This window comes from Nothoprocta perdicaria, unplaced genomic scaffold (genome assembly GCF_003342845.1).
Source record: "Nothoprocta perdicaria isolate Ctin4 unplaced genomic scaffold, notPer1 scaffold_54, whole genome shotgun sequence".
NCBI lineage: Eukaryota > Metazoa > Chordata > Aves > Tinamiformes > Tinamidae > Nothoprocta > Nothoprocta perdicaria.
In genome coordinates, this window is record NW_020455799.1 from 1,546,263 (window position 1) to 1,556,479 (window position 10,217).

Sequence of the window (10,217 nt, forward strand, 5' to 3'; positions counted from 1 at the left end):
TGACATAAAATAAATTTGTTAACTAAAACAGATGAAGTCAACAGTTTAAATACACATCTAAAATACTTAAGCACAGTTCATAGATCTTATTTTAACTTTCAGAGATTTTTTTTTAAAAAAAGAAGCTTTGTAAATTTTTCTTTACATGTGAGAAGGTGGGCAAAAGTAGCCTACAGAGTATTTTGCTCCCTCTGCCAGGGCACACACCCACAAAAACAAGTTTACTAAGAAATCTCTAGTGGACTTCACCGAGAGAATGTAATTGCAAATGCTAATTCAGGGTCCCTAGCTCTGACTAGCTTTGAAGGACAGGTCTTTGTCATCAGGCTTCATAGGAAACAGCAGAGCAGAAATAAAAATAGATCATTGACCAAAAATATCCCTTTCCAGCTGGGTCATTGAAAGGACTGTATATATATATATACACACACACACACACACACATATATATATATGTATGTATATATATACACAAACCATATATGCAGCTCATTTCAAAGATAATCCAAAAGGGGTCTAACTCCAAGGTCAAATGCTCTGGAGGCTTTTGTTGTTGTTGCTTGTTTCCTTAGGATATTTTTGAGAGCCAGAGTGTTTACAGTGGAGGAGGAGAGCGGTTTGCGGGAGTGGAAAGCCTAGAATTGTGTCTTTGAGCCAGGTAATGCAGGCATGTGTTTGGTGAGCTGTGTCCATCAGCAGGACACCTGCAGCCCAACCATGCCATTTCCAAAATGTGTAGGTTCTTACTGGAACTTCTTGTTTTTTTTTCTTTCCTGCACTCATGGATTTTGGACTTAGGATTGATATCCGGATGTGTACTCCATGGCCTTGTATTAACCTTCCTGAGTAATTAGTGTAAGAAGTCTAAAGGTTTTGGGGAGCCAAATTAGGCAGATTTTCAGTTTATCTAAACCATTTTTTGCTTACCTGGGGACAGCAGGTCATACCAGCCACTTTTGCAGCTGGCTGAAATGAGAGTTTGGCCAGGCTTTGCTTGTGCCACCTTGGTGCTGCAGCAGCAGGGAGATGTTGGGGAGGCTGCTAGGGATGCACCAGACATTGTGCAAAATGCTTATTCATCCCAGCTGTTTATTGAAGTACCTAAACAAAGCTTGAAGCTGAGATATAAAATAAAACTGATTATTGACATTAGACACAAAAATATGAAGATTCTAGTTCAAGACTATCAGAGATAATGATATCTAAACACCTTAACCTCAAACTCATTAGTCTCACATATCTCAATCAATATGGATTCTCTCAGAAATCAATTTTCAGCCGCAAATATGATTGTTAAATAATTCACAAGTTACAGGCCTTCGGGCAAGAGGAGGTTAGAGAAGCAGAAGGGAAGTGGTGATCTCGACCTGAGATACGATTTCAATTAAAAGAGGAGAGCATCTGTAAAACATAGCTTTGTGTTCAGGATGTCAAACTGTTGTTTAAAGAAAAGAGGATTATAAATGTAAATTATGGTCTTATGCGGCATGGTATTTAAAACACTTTCTTGTATTTCCTGTGTTAACAGAAAGATTGCATTGAATTGATCAGTAAGGAGTGATGCATTTTAAAAATCCCAACCGGCATGGATGGCTTAATTTCCTTTATTTGTTTACTTCTGCCATTTCTTTCCTTGTCTATGTTTTGCAGCTAATTATTATGAAATCTCAGTGAAAGGCAGAAATGATCCAAAACTTGAGGATATTTTTATCACATTCTTTGAGTATTTCTGAACAAAGGCATTCAAATGTATGCCCACTTTCTTCTTTTTTTCCTGGTGTCTGCCTGCTTTCCTACCTGCCTGGTTTTCATATTGGCTGCTAGGTGATTCAAAGATATTAGCAGGAACATTATTTTAGGGATATGCAGTTCAAGATAAGAGAAGTCTTATTAGATGGGATGGTACTAGGATCCCAGACTTTTTCTCCGGGCCTTATCAGGCCAATTGCAGCACATGGAAAGATTTTTATTGATCTGCTGAATCTTGGCTCTAGTCCTAATTATGCTTGTGTAAACTTGGAATCACATCACTGAAGTTAATGGCATAACAACTGTATTAGATTAACTTGAATATTCATATTCAGACCCCGAATTCTTAGGATTTGTGCCTTTGTTGCAAAGTCTGTAGATGCAAGTTGTAGTTTTAACACAATTTTAAAATCATAATTTAATTAAAAATATTTACTAACCTAATTATTTCTATGCTAGACATCTCTTTGAAATAATTATAATGATACATTTTAATCGGATGTTATCTGTTGTTCTGCCAGGGATTTTTCAATGGGCATAATTTGGATAAATTTCAAGCACTCCAAATGCATTTGAATTCAACTCAGGTCAATAATGGCATTACTATATGAAGGCCCTCAATGGGTTTAGTCAAATGAGCTGGTGCGTTTATTCCAGTTTTGACAGCACTTAGATGCTCTAACRTCAGATGCCAGTATAACAATTCCAGCTGACAAGGGAGTTGCACTGAGAAGGTACCTTTCTCATGAGACACAACCAGGGCTTTCTTTGAAGATCTATCACATTGTCATATGTCAGTTTGGTCTGGGCTAAGACCCGTTGGTTTTGGGTTGCCATACATATGGCAGTGGTGAGAAAGAAAKGGTGAGAGAGAAAATGGTGTCTTTTTCTGTAAAATTATATGAAACTTTTCTTTAGCAGGAATGTGAAAGAGTAGAGGGGTTCTTTAGCTCACCTGAAGGGGYTCAGAAGGACAATACCAAGAGGTCTGATGGAGAGCGTGTTGTTGCACAATGCTGCAGAAAGGCTTGTCCCCCTTTGCCTTCTCAGTTTATTTTGAAAACCTCTTTACTGCTATGCAATTGTAGCCAGCCATATCAAGGTGAACATTTGAAGAATTCCTCAGAGATTGGCTCAAGTAAGTGTAACAGATCTAACATGTGCTTATGTTACTCTCCTTTTTTAAATCTGGGCTTGTGTTGAATGAACTTTCTTCTTAAAATATTTTTTGAAATGTGATTAGTGGTGAACGTCAGTGAAATTTATTATACTATTAAAATCCTATTGGGTCTTTGTTTATGAAATGTATTTTCCTGTATTTGAGGTTTAGGGAGGCTTTATAATGAGGCTGTGAAGATTCATGGCCCCTTTTCTGCAGCTTAATTTAGGCTCTATATCAAATATGTAAAATAACATTATATCTTCCTGCAGCCTCTGTGTGTGATACATTTTTGTATTATTTCCTTGCCAATGGTATTTCTTTCACAAATGCAGAGCTAGAAAATGGTGACAAACTGACAAGCTTAGCTTTCTATTATTTTCTTGGCTAGCAAGAGTGAATCTGAACAGTACTGTGGTCATTTGCTCATAAATTTTACTAAGGTGAGACAGGTGTTCATGGCCACACAAAACATGTTCCCCAAAGAGTTTGCTMTTCTTGATTTAAAGTAGTTAATACACAGCCCACCAGTGAGATTTGTAAGGAACCTTTTCTGTAGTTCTCTGTCCTTGTTGTTGACTGAAGACTTCTACCTTCCAGCTCAGGACATCTGAAAATAAGTGTTCCCATTGGGAAGTACCATGGTGTCATGACGCTGACCAGCAATGTGCCAGTTTTTCTGGCAGTGAGTTTTACCTTTAGCGATGTAGCTGAAGAAAACTCTAGTCTTCCACTAGAAGCAATGAACTTCGGGGGCAGTCATGACAGCCATAAGGCGGTATTTTGATTTTCACAAAGCTGATCCATTTTTCTCTCTGATTCTGCAGATTGCTGAGCACCTCCTGAGAGGTGACACCATCCTTTGGTGCAGAGAAGTCAGGGTGAGGTAGGATCAGCCAGGTTGTTTCAGTTTTCTTGGACAGGTCTGGTGTGGGTTTCCAGGGACCTTCCATGGTGTGTGACTCAGGTCACCCTCTATCACCCTCCTAACAACCCCTTTTGCCATTTTCCATGATTTTGGAAGAATCTTTCATTCCTCTTGTGTCTCGTAAGAGGTAAAGGGTTACTTACCTCTTGATGTCCAAATCCTCTCTGAGACTGAAGTGCCCTGAGAGTGATAGCTAGGTGTTTCTGAGCACACTTGGTCCCCACTCTTCAAGTATCATTTTTACTAACTCAGACAAGAGGTTTTCTCTGAGCCTAAGCAGGAGATCAGTTTCTCAAGGATGGAAGTATAGAAAGAATAAGGTAAAATGTTCCTATTTATTATAGGTGCCTTTTTAAGAACAAGGCAAGGGCATTGCTTCAACCTTATGTTGGTATAATTTAAATGAGAATTTTGCCCCAGCAGTCTGTATGAAAACTGATAAAGATCATTTTTGTTACCTCAATGAAAACTGAAATATCAGCAAATTGATCTTCTCTTGCTTACACTGATATAAACCAAGAGTAATCCCATGGAAGGCAGTGGAATGACATATGTAAAACTCTTGTTCTCTGATCAAGCCCATAGTCTTTGGAAGCAAAAGCTTTTATTTCCCCATATGTTTTGCGTATGTAGGAATGGTTAGGGACTGAAATGATCAGATCTGTCTAAGATCTCTACTAGCAATATGTCCCTGGTTTGTTTCTTGACAAAAATGGTTCATAGACATGTCTTTGAATCCTACCTTTGTTATGTACAATAAATTGTTTAGCCAGAAAAACAAATCTTTAGGGCTAAGCTTTCCTTTTCTGATGTGTCCTGGGATGTCACGAGAACAAAGCTTTGTTAATTGTTCCTTATTCAAGATGCATAGCATGACATTATAATACTCGAACTATAYTCATTAGGCAAAACAATTGCAATAATTATCTTATAAAAAGTCAGGCAGGGTAATTTCTTTTAAAATGAGGAAAATCTCCAGAGGAGATTCTGTTCCAGTTTTGTTTTTGTTTATTTATTTTTGGCTGAATGGTTTTAAATAGAAATTACTGAGGTGTCAATGACCTCTGGGTTCAATTGAATTAAGACATTTAAATGAAGTTTAAGCAATATTGGTATTTGCTGGGAGATAGAAAATCRTGTCTGTGAAACATGCTGCAAAAATGCCACCTAGCTAAATTCCACTTTGAAGCCATGACAAAACAAAAACAAAAACCCCTCTTGGTGGAGGGATTTTAAGAATTTTGGTAAGGCCCCTGAAATTTGGGAAGAACATCTCAATCTTAACCAACCTCAAGTTTTGATTCCATTGCCCATGGTTGGTTTTCCTGCATGTCTTTGGAGACTTATACAGGAAAAACAAAACAAAACAAAACAAAAGCAGTAGCCTTCCCTCTCTTGAATTTTCGTTTGCTACCCTGTTTCATGTTATTCCCAACTATTATCAACATGCCGTGTATGTGGAATTTTACTCATGATAGCCATAGATGAAGAACATGCTCATAGCCAAGCATTTGAGAAATTATATGGTCATTTTTACTGGATACCATGATAGCTACTTCTCAAAAATCAGGATTAGTGCTAGCAAGCCGAGATCCTCCTTCTTTGGATTCACTGCTGTAGCTTCTAGTAGACACCARTAGTACAGAGAAATTAATTCAACAGTAGGATGCAGCTACATCAATCTTTCTGATGTCATTGCACTAAATTATTATAGGGTGCAAGTAAAATACTGGCCTAGAATATGATCAAGGACRTGGTCAATAAGAATTTCTTCTCTAATAATGAATTAGTGGAGTTTTTTTCTTTCTTATTTGAGCAATATACATGTACTTCTATTTTCATAAGATCTTTGTTTTATTTTAAAATGTGAAGGGGGGCTTGTAGCCAGAAGATAAATCACTGCCAGAGAAGAGAAGTTGAACGCTGATGCCCTACTCTCTTACTCAAATTTCTGAATAACCTTCACTTGTAAAGATTGTCCCTTGACATCTGTAGCACTTCTTGTGTGAGGCAGGATCACTCCTGCAAATAAAGGTTTGCAGGAGTAGGATCTAGTGTGCATAATATTATGGGATCATTTCCTAATACACTCTTGGCTTTTTCACTTGTTACTCACTAATTTTATAGGTTCTATTTTCTGCCAGAAAAGGTTGTTACATCATTAATAATGGGGCTTACGGTTGCTTTTATTATTTGAATTATATCTGAAAAAGCTGGAAGGTGTATTCATTTCCTTAGGAGGGTTTAAATTAAAACACACTCGAGTCTTTGAGTTATGCTCTGTATAATTTTAAAATAATTTTGGCATTTCTTCCCCTCTGGCAGCTGAAGCCTTTAACCTGTGAGACTTTGATTTACAGAGACACCACACTCTTTTCAAAGGCAACATTATTATGTCACTTACACTGGAATGGTGAAGTCAGAACTAAGAAGAAAGCAACTGAGAGACAAAATTTTACCAGTGAAGCAAACTTGACCCAGAGACACAGGGTCCTGTCCTGCTCACTTTGCTCAAATAGTCCCTCTGCATCTCATTCAGATTTGAAGCACCACCGTCAACCCAGGCAAAAGCTTCAATGAAGTCACTGTTGTAACTGAGATTAGAAAATGACTGAGACAGAATTATGCATGTGTATGTAGAGGAAGGAAGACATTGCTCCAAATATTCATTTAATTTGAATATGTATAGGAGGAGAATGAAAGTGTTGGGCCAAATCCTGCTCTCATTTACATTAATGCAGCTCCACGAAGTCCACGGAGGGTGGAATTTGATCTGACATTAGCACAAACTAACTTTTACATTTGCCAGATTCTTATTTGCTCACAGCGTGTGGCCAACCAGGAATATAAATAAATCAAATCTGTTTCTAGGAGGAATCCAGCAGCCCTTTGAAACTTTCCTCCTTTGCATTACAAGAAACGCAGGGGTAGGGGAAGGGGAGAGGATGGAGGGTTACATAAATGAGAGCAGGTGCGGTCGTGCAGAAGTAACTATTCAGCATATGTAAGTGCAGTTGGAAAATCATTGTCTTGCAGAGAATACTTGAAATTGGTCCCTAATGGCCTTGGTTTTTGTCATATGGTCTTGATTATCAGGCTAAAATTGCATTGCCGATGCCTTTAGTGTGAACGAGATGGATGAATAATTATTACGTGCGCTGAATACCTTTCTGCAAGGAGGAACCAGGACATCCCCTGGTCATCRCAGCTCCCATTTCACCTTGCTGTCAAGCAACCTGCAAGTGGCCAATTCATCACTTTCTCGTTGTTGTTAAAATGAATGTTTATAAGAATACATGTTCATACCTGCTCTAAGAATGTGCAGTGCAAACTCCCAGCATTGGAGGAATAAATGCAAAACCCAGGCATTTCTGGGATTAAAGGGGTGCAAATCCACAGTGCCTTTGGTTGCTTCTGAAGACCTTGCTTTATCTTTGTGTACATACCCATCTCCATGACAGTATTTAGGAGCAAAATGAGTTCCTAGGGGAAAAAAAAAAAAAGGAAATAAGAGATGTCCAGATGTCCAAATGTAGTCTAGGCCACCGTTTGTATATGAATTTCTGTCATTTTACTTCATTTATAAGGGAGCTCACACTCCACCTTCCTTCCTTCTGCATGTCTTTGTCTCCATTACTTGTTACTACTATAGCAACACAASTATCAGTAATGAGGTTAACAAAAATGTTATTGCTAGTACTAACAGTAATTCTCTGTGGTATTGAAAAGATCCCTCCATCCCCTGCTTGCCCCTCCATGGGAAGGCAAATGCGACGATAGTGTTCACAACCACTGTGAGATCCACGACCACACTGCTCATCTGACCCCAGAATATTTACATTAAGTTATCATGTCAAGGTGTGACTGCTGCTTGCTCTCCATGCCATCTTCTCCGGGAGTGGCAATCAGTTATGAGATCTCTGGTTCCTAAACACCGTACATTGAACTTCCTTACAAATAGAGCGCAACAAGCAGCACTTCCTCTTGGCACGTGCTGGGAAGAATKAGGTGAGCGCAGGGTACAGGGCTTCCAGGACATGTCCCGTGTCTGCAGGCTTTCTGATTAATTGCTTGATGCCATTTGCCATTAAAACCCTAATGAGATGCCTTTTAAACAGTTTTGATTAAATAATCAAACAATCACCCCAACTGTTCGGGTCTACTGATTGTCTATTGCCAGTTGTTTTAGCAGTAGCTGCCTATGATGGAGTTAAAAAAGTGCGTGAGTGTAGTTTAAATTTGAAAAAAAAGAAAGAGAAAAATAATAAAAAAATCACATTTAGAAGAGCAGGTTTTAATGGGTTTTAGTATCTTCTGTCTTCTGTCTCTGCAAATTCTCTTCTTGGGTGAGCAAATTAATCATTGCTAGACATTTCTCTTGAAYTTATGTATGTTTTGTACATACTAAACTTAAGCACAGCATATCTCTATGTTGCAAACAAAACAACTTGTAGCTAAGTCTGGTTAAATATGCTCCTATGATCTGATGATTGATCAGATTAACAGCTGGAGTTAAACCTGGAGAGGAGCCGAAATGAAGCACAAGCTGCTGGTGTGAGTGAATCATCAGTTATGTGATATTCAGTGCTTTTTACTCTCATTAGCCATGCCAGGTTATCTGCTCTGCTCCACAGATCCTTCCTTTTGCTCCAGAACACCGAAAGAACCTACAGAAAAGCCAGGTGACCTAAAGTGGGTGCCAGAACATGATGTGAGAGTGTGAATTCCCTTCCATATCCTTGGTAACCCAAAATACCCCATAGACATTGAACACACAGGCAAAGATTCAGACAGTTGCTCCGTTAGGGTCTGCTGCATCTAAAAGGAGGTGTCTGGCACCCAGCAGCCGTGCAGAAATAAATGCAAAGGTCATGGAGAAAGAGATGAAGTAAGCAAAAGAGTACCTAAATCTGGGGCGCCTGAGGAGGGGYCTTGCTGAGAGAGAGGAGGAACTAGTCTTTTTTTTCTGGCTCTTATTCCAGTTATTTTCATGCAAGGATTTTTTAATGCGAAACGCATAGCTAGTTCCAGGAACACGGATGTAGCTCTTAAGTCCCCACGTCATTGGATTCAGGCTCTGAATCTCCTTCTCTCTCCCAGCTCCGAGCTCTCCGCTCAGCAGCCCACGTCCAGGAAGGGATGCAGTGCCTAAATGCAAAGTCATTCGGTGCCTCTTGCTAAAATGAAATGGAATCATCCTGCTGCTGATACAAGTCTAACCATGTACATCAGGGTTAGGTCCCATATATATTATGACTAAGGATGCTATTGATATGTAAGAAAAAAAGTCAGAGATAAAAAATATGGGTAATTTTTCATGTCCTGGGTTTTCTTTTAACTTTCTTTTCTAATTGAAAAARCTAAGTTGATTGCATCATGTGAGCCTAGATTTAGCTTCTTTTTTTTTTTTTTTAAAGTGAGACCTAAAATTGGCTCAACGAAACTGAAATGCTATCATAAGCCAGTGAGATCAATAACCTGGGGAGAAAAGAAAGGTTTTGAGTGACAGCTTAAAAAATGGGAAATTTGAATACCTCTGTATCGCTGCATTTTGTTCCATTGTGTATTACATAAAATACACTTCAGCAATGTGTTTCCAGGCAGTAGAGGAGGTGATTTATTAGTAACACTGAATTTGTGTTTATGTTCCCAACTGTAAACTATGTTTATAGCAATATTTCTATATTAAGGTGTTAATGCTAGAAGTGCTACCTAAGCTTAACTTTACCAATATAACTCAAAATGTAGTTTATAGTACTATAAATAGTAACATAGTATTGACAGTTGCAGCAGCATCTAAGTCCCTGGAAAGCTGTTTCTGATGCTATATGAAAAYGCAGGGAGTGTGTTTATACCTACCAGGGAATACAAGCAATACTTCATACCAGGGAATACAAGCAATAGTTCATAGTTCTCATTGCTGAGATTCCCTTGTCTCTTTAGAGCTGAAGAGTATTTAAGTATGTAGTGGCATTTCTAAACATTCAAATTTTTAAAAACCAATATTAACCTGTATTATTGATGTTGTATAGGCAATTCTTGCTCTAAAATTGCTAGTATTATGCATAGAAATGTTAACTAACATTATGTGCGTTGTCTGCTATTTGTTGGGGAGTGTGTGCAGATCACATACTTACTTAAGTCTTGTCCCTGTTTTGGGGGAGTCTTCTGGATTCTCATTAAAATCAATGAGAATTTAAGCTGTTCAGGATATAGTGTAATATCAAAACTCTTTTGAAATACAGTTTTTATGAGTTAGGAAAACACACATCTGATGCCCACAGTCCCTTCCTTCCTTCCTTCCTTCCTTCCTTCCTTCCTTCCTTCCTTCCTTCCTTCCTTCCTTCCTTCCTTCCTTCCTTCCTTCCTTCCTTCCTTCCT